Source organism: Schistosoma haematobium, chromosome 1 (genome assembly GCF_000699445.3).
Source record: "Schistosoma haematobium chromosome 1, whole genome shotgun sequence".
Lineage (NCBI taxonomy): Eukaryota > Metazoa > Platyhelminthes > Trematoda > Strigeidida > Schistosomatidae > Schistosoma > Schistosoma haematobium.
In genome coordinates, this window is record NC_067196.1 from 78,088,634 (window position 1) to 78,098,391 (window position 9,758).

At 36.1% G+C, this 9,758-nt stretch overlaps 1 protein-coding gene across 1 annotated transcript in view; it reads left to right on the top strand.

Moving 5' to 3' along the window:
* The window catches only part of ZCCHC11 (Terminal uridylyltransferase 4), a 70,277-nt gene that overhangs the window by 55,534 nt on the left and 4,985 nt on the right, over positions 1 to 9,758 (top strand). Inside the window, exons 24-26 of the mRNA XM_051209746.1 lie at positions 492 to 539; positions 2,492 to 2,582; positions 7,597 to 8,531. The gene's annotated coding sequence lies outside the window, so the exon portion shown is untranslated. The remainder of the gene's footprint in view (positions 1 to 491; positions 540 to 2,491; positions 2,583 to 7,596; positions 8,532 to 9,758) is intronic.

Sequence of the window (9,758 nt, forward strand, 5' to 3'; positions counted from 1 at the left end):
TTGAATCACTAATAGATGTCGCTGCTGTTTTTACAACAGTTCGCATATCTTTCCAAGCAATATCTGGGTCAGCCTCGTTTTCAGAAATACATAAGTGCGACCTCAGTTGTTACTGAAATCTACTTTCGTTTTGCTCTTCATTTAGTTCAATTCTAATGGGTAATTTTCGTGTTATCTCCGTATTTGCTGAGACCTTATCACCGGAGATGGATATCCGTGGGATAAGGCGAGGTGTGTATTTTAAGGGTCGAGCTTTTCTAACCTCATCCTTCTTTGTGGGTAGGCAGCAACGCTGTTATGCTGGTTGTCTTAAGAAACACCTTACTGTCGTCACACCTTTATATATATATATATATATATATATATATATATATATATAATTTATACTACGCTTAATCTCTTTTTGTTTTTAACATACATTTTTCTTGTTGTCCCTAAACGGATGATTAATTGTGAGTGTACTTATTTCTCTTTGTTTTTTACGTTTGTAGATCCTTTCAATTTAAATCATAACCTTACTGCTGGTTTAAGTCATTCTAGTAAGTTATAATGTTATTTAAAATATTGTGTTAATAATACTGATAATAATATTACGTAATGTATATTAAAACTAAAAAACGAAAGACATTTATTGGTTCATTAAAAAAAGAGTAAAAACGTTTCGACCAAGAAAATTTTCTCTTCAATGGTATTATTTTCTGAAGCTGTATCTGTAGATGTACAAAAGAATAACATTCAGTCACTTATTTTCCCATGATCCAACAATCCCTTTGAATTTTACAAATTATAATCGCTAATTATTACCTTCTTCTTCTTTTCCTTTATTAAGTAAACAGTTATCTTTATCTTTTATTCCACAGATTATTACCTTTTATTACTTCCAAAACTATAACAAAACGTATGCTCCTGATGATTGTGAATTACTTTATTAAATGATTCCAACCCTTTTCCATTCAATACTTGAAAACGTTAATTACATTGAAATGACACCCTTCTATTCATGAATTATCATATTCAACGCCGGAAATTTTCGATAATCCTGACTATATTATTCAACATCACTTCATTTTTGTTGACTTCCACTTGAACAAGTTTGACTTTCTTTGATAATTTTGTAATACTCCTCTGTTTTACCATACACCATTACATGTGACAAATTACGTATAAATACGGTTGTACAGCTTCAGAAAATAATATGGTCGAAAAGGAATTTTCCTCAGAAATTTCCTCATGACAAACTACAGTCTTTATTTTTATGACAGGAAAGTAGTTTCTTCGTATATGAAACAAGTTCATATCATGGAAATGATTAACAGCTATCAGAAATTTTATGTGATAAATGTAATTTGTGCACACAAATTTTAATACGAAAACTGCTTCATTTTTTTTTATGAGTTACCGTATAAGTAATTCTATTAACATATGGATACGTAAGACCTAGTTTCTGCTTTTCTACTAACTGAATGTAGATACATTCATGGAATGATTTGAATAAATCATGAAAACTAAAGTTTTAAAGAGAAATAAAATATCAACAACTTTAACTGGAGAAATTTACAGCAATTTTATTATTTTTATTTTATCAAAATCAACTAAATCTTATCACAGTCTCAATGAACATTATTAAAGCTTATGGAATCGCATACAAAACTTTTTCACTATCTTCAGGTTTATTACAGGATTTCTATAATCTATAAGTGTTTCCGTCACAAAATACAGAGCCGTCGATTTTTTTTCAGATCCTAAAGGCTAGATATCATATGACTGAAAACTACTAAATACTTTATATATGTGATGGTTTGACAGTTAGATTAGTTTTATAATAACACTAGAATGATTAAGATTAGTATATTTTTTGCTTCGCTTTAACTATTTAGACACTCCTTATCTGACATGCCAATTATGTCACCCGCAGTATTCAGATACTTGAGATTTCCAATTATTTATAACTATGTAGCATGAAGAGGTAATGCAGTTGTGTGTTTTCAGTTGTTGTACGAATATCTCTATCTTATTTAATGCAAATATATACATGATGCTTATGAACACTGATCAGGCGAATTTAGTTCGATTTTTCATCACACAAAATTTAATGATCACTATCCATTTGTTTCAGAACTATCTTGTGAATGTCATAAATTACAGACTAGAGAAGAAATTAAAAAAGTCAAGTTAACTTACAACGAAATTCGGTCATTACATTTCGTAGTTGTCACTGAACTCATTCATGTTATTCCTCCTTAACAGACGACCTCAAATTCATCAGTTCGGTCAAAAAATTAAACACAGTAATGATATTATGGGTTGTAACGACTGTTAAGGCTATTATTAACCATTTCAGTTTCTCAAATCCGGTATTTTAGAAAATTATTCCTATTGACAAGTAGTAAACATCTAGGTAGCGACATAAATCTTAGTTATATTCATGTTTTTTGCAAAGGCATTATGATTAATTATTTCATTTTTCTTGCACTAAATTTAACTTTTCTAGTGTTTCTTTATATTCTTACCGTATTCCACACGGTTCTTGTTCATCATACTACATTCTTGCCCAAACAAATGTCTATAAATCAATGGTGCTAGTAAGTCTTTTATTTATTACGTGAATAAAAGTCTGTAGATTTTTCCTTAATGATCACATAATTTTTATTAATCAAACGAAACATTGACGATGAAGTATACTGATTTATTTTTGTCAAATTTAAAAATGAACCGCTCAACGAGATTATTTAGAAACTATACCCAATACTGTAGTGCACGGCGAGAACACAAGTGGGGACAATCGAATGTATTTGGACACAAAATTACAGAACATCTTAGTAAAATCCGAGAACCCTACAGTAAATACTTCATTTGCGAAATGTCAGTCAATCATCTCAGACTTCACTGTTTTTTTATTTCCACAACAATCATTCACTGTTCTTGTTCTCTTTTCTTTAATCTTCTGCTGCCATGTATTTCAATCTCGATTGATGATACATACTACTTATATCTGTCGACATCAGTAGCACATACCACAATACCATCATATCGACGATTTATTTATCATCATCATCGGTCAATATAATGATAATAATAATGAAGAGAAACTCTTAAGTTAGTGTAGTAATTTACATTTAGGTAATCGCATTCACTTATGAGAATAACAAATATGTTAATAAATTATATTCCATTGATACCTTATTAAACAGGCCTCGTTAAGCAAAAATCAAGTTAAAATCACTTTTCTTTTGTTAGATCTAATTATTATTTTTATTTCTGTCATGTCTATACTAGTGATTCTCTATGTCATATGTTTTCTCAACTCAGTTGAATAATTTAGTGATGTCCCTACCGTAGCTGCTACCTTGACGTGGTGGTCGGGCTAGCGTATCGTGATGACCTAACCGAGCTATATTGGCTGGAACATATGTTCCTGCAGGTTCTACCATGCCAGGCAGGTCGATTGGCGAACGGTAAGACTAAAAGCAGCAACTCAAGGTCTGAGGGCGAAGTCGTACTGCTGACTGTAGAGGGGTGTGACAGCAGTAAGGTGTTTCCCTCGGACAACCAGCATGACAGCAATGCTGCCTTCCCACAAGGAGGGGTGGGGTTAGAAAAGGTCGGCCCTAAATATGTCACACCTCACCTTACCTCACGGATTTCCGTCTCCGGCGGTAAGGCCCTTTGAAGAACGGAGCTAACACGTCAAAAACCTTCCACAAAAAGGCCGTGCGCGACCGGCTTCAAGCAGTTGTCCCTTGGGCTCTGCGGTCACGCTCCCAGGTCGTCAAGACCAACACTAATCCAATTTCCTTTTCAGGTTCCTCAAGAAATACCCTTCCACGGTGTGGGCAGCCGGGAAGTGACATCAGCCCTCATACCCGTAACAGCACAAGAGATCAAGGTGGTCACATTCAAATCCTTCCTACACCTCCTAATACCTCTATTATCTCCCCGACTAACCCTCCTCACGTCTCTTTATCACCTCGCACCGCTAGGGCAAACGATTCGAGTACGTGGACCGCCATTCCTGGTCTCCTGAAACCACGCTCTAAACTACACGTAGGAGCTTTTAACGTACGAACACTTTGCCAAATAGGACAGCAGGCTTCCTTAGCTAAAACTTTAGAATCTCGCACCATTGATGTGTGCTGCGTCTCCGAAACGCGCATACAGGATCCAAGTAGCGTCATTCATTTGGCATCACCATGTCAAGACAAAGAACCAACTCGATTCACACTTCGCGTATCTGGAAGCCTTAATTTTGCTTCCCGTAGCCTCGCTGGTGTGGGTATAGCATTGAGTCCTAGGGCAGAACTAGCTCTCTTAGAGTGGATCTAAGTAGACAGTCGTTTGTGCGCTGTCCGACTGAACGGAACAGTAAGGACTCGGAAAGATAGCGACACTAGTCGTTGCCTCTTCGTCGTCTCTGCCTATTCCCCCACTGACTGCAGCTCAGATGATGTAAAAGATGAGTTTTACAGAAAGCTTTCGGACCTTCTCCGAAAAGCTAAGCGCTCGGATGTAGTAATAGTGGCCGGTGACTTTAATGCTCAAGTAGGTAAACTAAGCGATAGGGAAAGACACCTGGGTGGATCTTATGGTGTCGTGGCTCAGAGAACAGATAATGGCAACCGTCTGTTGCAGCTATGCTAAGATAACCGCCTGTTCCTTGCAAATACTAACTTTAAGCATAAGGAAAAACATCTTTTAACATGGCGACCCCTAATTCGTCCCAACGTTGGACCCAAATAGATCACATCGCTATCAGCCACCGATGGAGGGGCTCGATAGAAGACTGTCGCTCATTCTGGAGCACATGCTTAGATTCAGATCATGCTCTAGTGCGAGCGCGTATTTGCTTGCGTCTTACTGGACGTAGAAAAGACGCTGCAAGGAAACCTCTTAGGGGCCTACTTAATGATAGTCAAGCTAAGAGTATATTTCAGGAACAACTATGAAAACAGTTAGGCAGCCATGTATGTGATGCCCACCCCGATGCAGCATGGAATGATATCCGAAAAGCTGTGGAAACAGCAGTGATATCTGCATGTTAGGTAAACCATAAGGTTAGCGAGAAACATTGGATCTCAGCAGCATCTATCTCACTGATAAATGCTCGAAAACTCATTCCACCTGGCTCTGAACATAACGAAGAGCAGAGTCAGCTGAAGTGCAGGCTGATGAGAAGCCTACGCAATGATCACGAAATCAAGAGAGATGGAAAAGGCAGTGGCAATAGGTAACAACAGACAACTGTTCAGATTTGTTAAAGAAACTGGTATTAGGAACCCAACTATCTCGGATAAAGATGGACATATTATACATTCTCAATCCAGGAGATTGGATCGATGGGTAGAACAATTTAGGGATCAGTACAACTGGCCTTCAGCCCACGATCTCCAGTCAACCTAAATGGCAAGTTGATGTAAGTCATCCAACTCTACGAAATTGGAAAAGCTACAAAAAATCTAAAGCATGGGACAGCAGCAGGTTTACCTTTGAGACATTTAAGGATGGTGGTCCAGTGTTAGCAGCGAGATTGACTGAGGTCTTAGGTAGAATCTGGGAACTAGACGTAATCCCATCTGACTGGTCTCAATCACTGATTGTGCCAGTCTATAAGAAAGGACAAAAGTCCTCTTGTGACAATCACAGAGGAATCAATTTGACTAATATAGTGCCTAAAATATTAGCTTCAATAATAATTCGACGCCTAATCAAAGCTCGTGAAGAGCAGATTAGAGAAAACCAGGCCGGTTTTCGACCTGGACGTGGTTGTATAGACCAGATATTCACACTACGTCAGGTTCTAGAACACAGACACACATTCAGACGCCCCACAATGGTAGTGTTTCTCGACATTAAGGCGGCATTTAACTCTGTTGATCGTGAGGTTCTATGGCAGTGTTTGTCACCGAAAGAAGTACCAAAGAAGTACTTTAACCTTGTAAAGACTCTCTACTCGAACACAACTGGTCGAGTGAGAGCTTATGGCGAACTGTCATCAGAATTGATTACCTCAAGTGGTGTTCGTCAGGGCTGTCCACTCTCTCCATTCTTGTTTAACTTCGTCGTTGACGTGCTTTTATAGATGGCACTTTCCTCATCTAAATTTCCAGGGGTTGAACTTCTACCAGGAGATTCACTTGTTGACTTAGAATATGCCGATGTCGTAGGTTACTAGTATTTGATCATAGGTGTCTTCGAAACATTGCTCGCATATCCTGCGAACACCGAGTAAGTAATACAGTTGTTAGGACACGGGTACTAGGTAAGGATGACAAATCAATCGATGAAGTAGTGAAATTTCACCAGTTGAGATGGCTGAGATATGTGTTACGTATACCCGACCACCGACTACCTCAACATGCGATGTTTTCTGGTATAGGAGTAGGTTGGAGGAAAGCTAGAAGCGGCCAGACCAAAACATGGCACAAGTGCATAAAATCACTGGCAAGTGGATTGAGCCATATTGGCATATGTAGACTAACTGGTTGGAATCCGAGAGATGATAGCAACCGATGGTTAGAGACCCTGAATGACATGGCTTAAAATCGTTTGCGATGGCGCAGGTGCATCTACTCTTTGTGTTCTCCCAAATTCTAATCTTCTGAATTCTTAATGTCCCTTTCTTTTTTTTCTCTTTCCAAATTTATTTCACTGTATTATAATCCTTGAATAACATCTTCCAACCCTATTCTTTCGGATTATTGCTTATACTCTTACTACCTCTACCACAAATGGATTTGAATCGACAACTGCGTCTCTGTTTTAATGTGGTGTGGCAACTTGAACTGATGTATGTACGTACGTAGTTCTACGTTGTTACTCACTGGCTGAATTTAGTGATGTAACTCAAATATACCCTTGATATATTCACTATTGTGAATTTGGCACAGATTTGCATCGGTCTGAGTTCTCAAATCACAACTCTTCAAAATGAAATCAAAAAGATTATATGCTAAGTTCCAATGACACTTGTATCAGTGAAAGTGAGAAATATTCAACTTACAGAATAGAGTTCCAAAATAAAGTGATAAACCAATATGAAATAACCTTTAAAATCATAATCTAGGTAAAGGTAAAAAGTGAGCGGGGTTTCTCCATTGTGACCAGTTTTCAGCTACGTAACCCAGTATGTTCAGTGGCTAATCAAGTTTGTCACTCAGAACTCAACCAACAGTAATCTTCACTTAGCAAAATAGCACTGACTAACGGTGTACAATATCATGACTACTGTCAGCTTTCTTCCGAACTACTGCTTTTCCAACCGGTATTTTAAGTCTGAATAGACAGTTTTTGGGCATGTGTAATACGTGTTATTGAAGTATCAAGGTTACGTCAACCGACATCCCATCTTCACCTAATACGTTGCTTCTAACCTAATCATTGCTCACTTTCCGAATGAGCAATGTTTCATAAACATTTCAAAAGGCAAAATCTAACAAGCTTTACAGCATCCTATAATAACGAATTTCTCTGGGTTAGACTTTTTCTTTGAATGTGATTTCGTTAGTTTTGTATTATATATGTTCTGTTTCTCTACGGAAAATTAATTCTTTTAGCAATTTTTAAACATTACTTTTCATTTTGAACGTTTATTTTTTTTAGCCATTTGTTTTCGCCAGAATACATTGTCGTCGATAAAAGATTTTTAAAAAATAATATACTTTGTTTTATATGTAATCAAACTGGACATGGAGCATTTGAATGTCCAAGAAATAAAAAGAGAAATAAAAGAGATATTTCGGACATAGTTACATTACATTCACTGATTGGTCATTTTTTACAAAAAGCTCAAGCATCACAATCAAATTCACAGGAACCAATGGGTCAACATTATGATAATTCAAATCAAAATCGTCAGTTGAATTCTACTAGTGCTGTTTGTAAAAACTTCCCTAAACCTAATAATACTCCAACAAACATATCATCGCATACCTATAAGAATCCTTTTAAACCACAAAATAGTTACCAAGTTCGACCGATAAGAAATAATTTACAACAACAACAACCTATCACTTCCAATTATCGTCATGTACAACCGCATCATGTAAATATACGTACTAATTCTCATTCGATACTTCCTTCAGTACCGTACCCAACTCCTTTGCTTCCGAATAATACTGTTGGCTCTATCCCTAATTATGCTTTCGTACTTAACAGTTTATCAAATAATCTTGTGCAATCTAATATCTATGGTCGACAACAATCCTTACCCCCGTCCTGTTATTCATCACCCGTTGGTTATATAAACAATCAACAACAATATAGAAATACTGTACAGGCGAATCACCCAGTTAATTACCGGCCAAAAAGTCAACAAAATAATAATAATAATAATACTAATGAGCCTAAAAAATATAAATCCAGTCGGGTATCCAGTTCAAGTGTTTATGAAGAACAGTTTTCATCTGTTTCATCAGACCATTCAATAGTTGTTACGTCTAATAAGTCTCCGTGTGAGCCAAAAAAGTATGACAATAAACAGAATGTGTCTAATCCTCATCAAACTAATGATCTATCACGAAAATCACATTATCATAGTAAGTACAGTTCTTGTTTTAGTGAACTAGTGTCATTGTTGTAAAGCTAGACATTGAATTCCTTTGAGCAAAATAAGTTGACTTTCAATTAACCTGAGATGAGATATTCAAACGAAGCAGGAATGACAGTATTTACAGAATACAATGAATGCATTGTATTTTGTTGCTTTCTGTTCAATCACAATATAAGCTAATATACTCTGCAAAAATTGGCGTTTTTGCTTTACCTAAATTTTTAAAGGGAATCAATTTCAGGAATTAAATAAGGTGATCTTATAATAAATATATTTTTGCGATATCTCAATGAGTAGAAATTTGTGTATTTCTGATGTCTCATAACTTTATGTAAATAAAAAAGTCGGAAATACAATTTTCTAATCAATGTTTAATTTCTTTGAAGATAATCTCATGTTTACTTTCACATAAGTTTTGGTCTTGATACAGTTGTTTCTACCAAGTTAACAAAATAGGTGCATATTATTTTTATAAAAATTGACCGAGTTGATCGGAGTTCCAAATTTTTGCATACTGATAAATGATCACTGTGTTTCTATTTCGATATCTCTTCAATCATCAAGTTACTTTCTTGTATTTAATAGTTTTTTGAGAATGAATTCAGAAATCTTATTTTTCTAATGAATACATTTTACAATCAGAACACCGAAATGCCGAATAAATAGTTTTAAGTGTCTTACTTATCATTAATTACGTTAACTTATCATTCACTTGACCGTTTACTTAGAACTTTGGTATTGTGTTAAGTTCTCTTAGCTAGATAGTTTAATTGTTCAACCTTCATTGTCATTCTGAATAACATTTTCAGCATCTTCGTTTAGAAGCGAGCTCTTTGGTTATTCATCAAGTGTTATGTACGACATTGCTTGTGATTGATTGTCTTCGTGTGTCCTTACATTCACGTTGACCATCTTTATTGGCTGACATGTGAACTTGCGATTAATTAACCTTGTCCATATAGGTTCATTGGATTGAATCTATGTCGATATGTCTGTTGAGTGCCAATTAATCTGAATGCTATGCTAGGAATTCTCCGTTATTTTTGGAGTTCCCCCCATTCAAATTATTGACATTTCACCAGTAGAATTTGTGTCCATAAATGTCTACAAGCATCGATATCAATGGTAGTACATTGTGTCGCTTTACTGCTAATCTATATTCATTTATGCGTAAAATACTTCGCTGCGATCAATAGATCTCGGTAGATTGGCA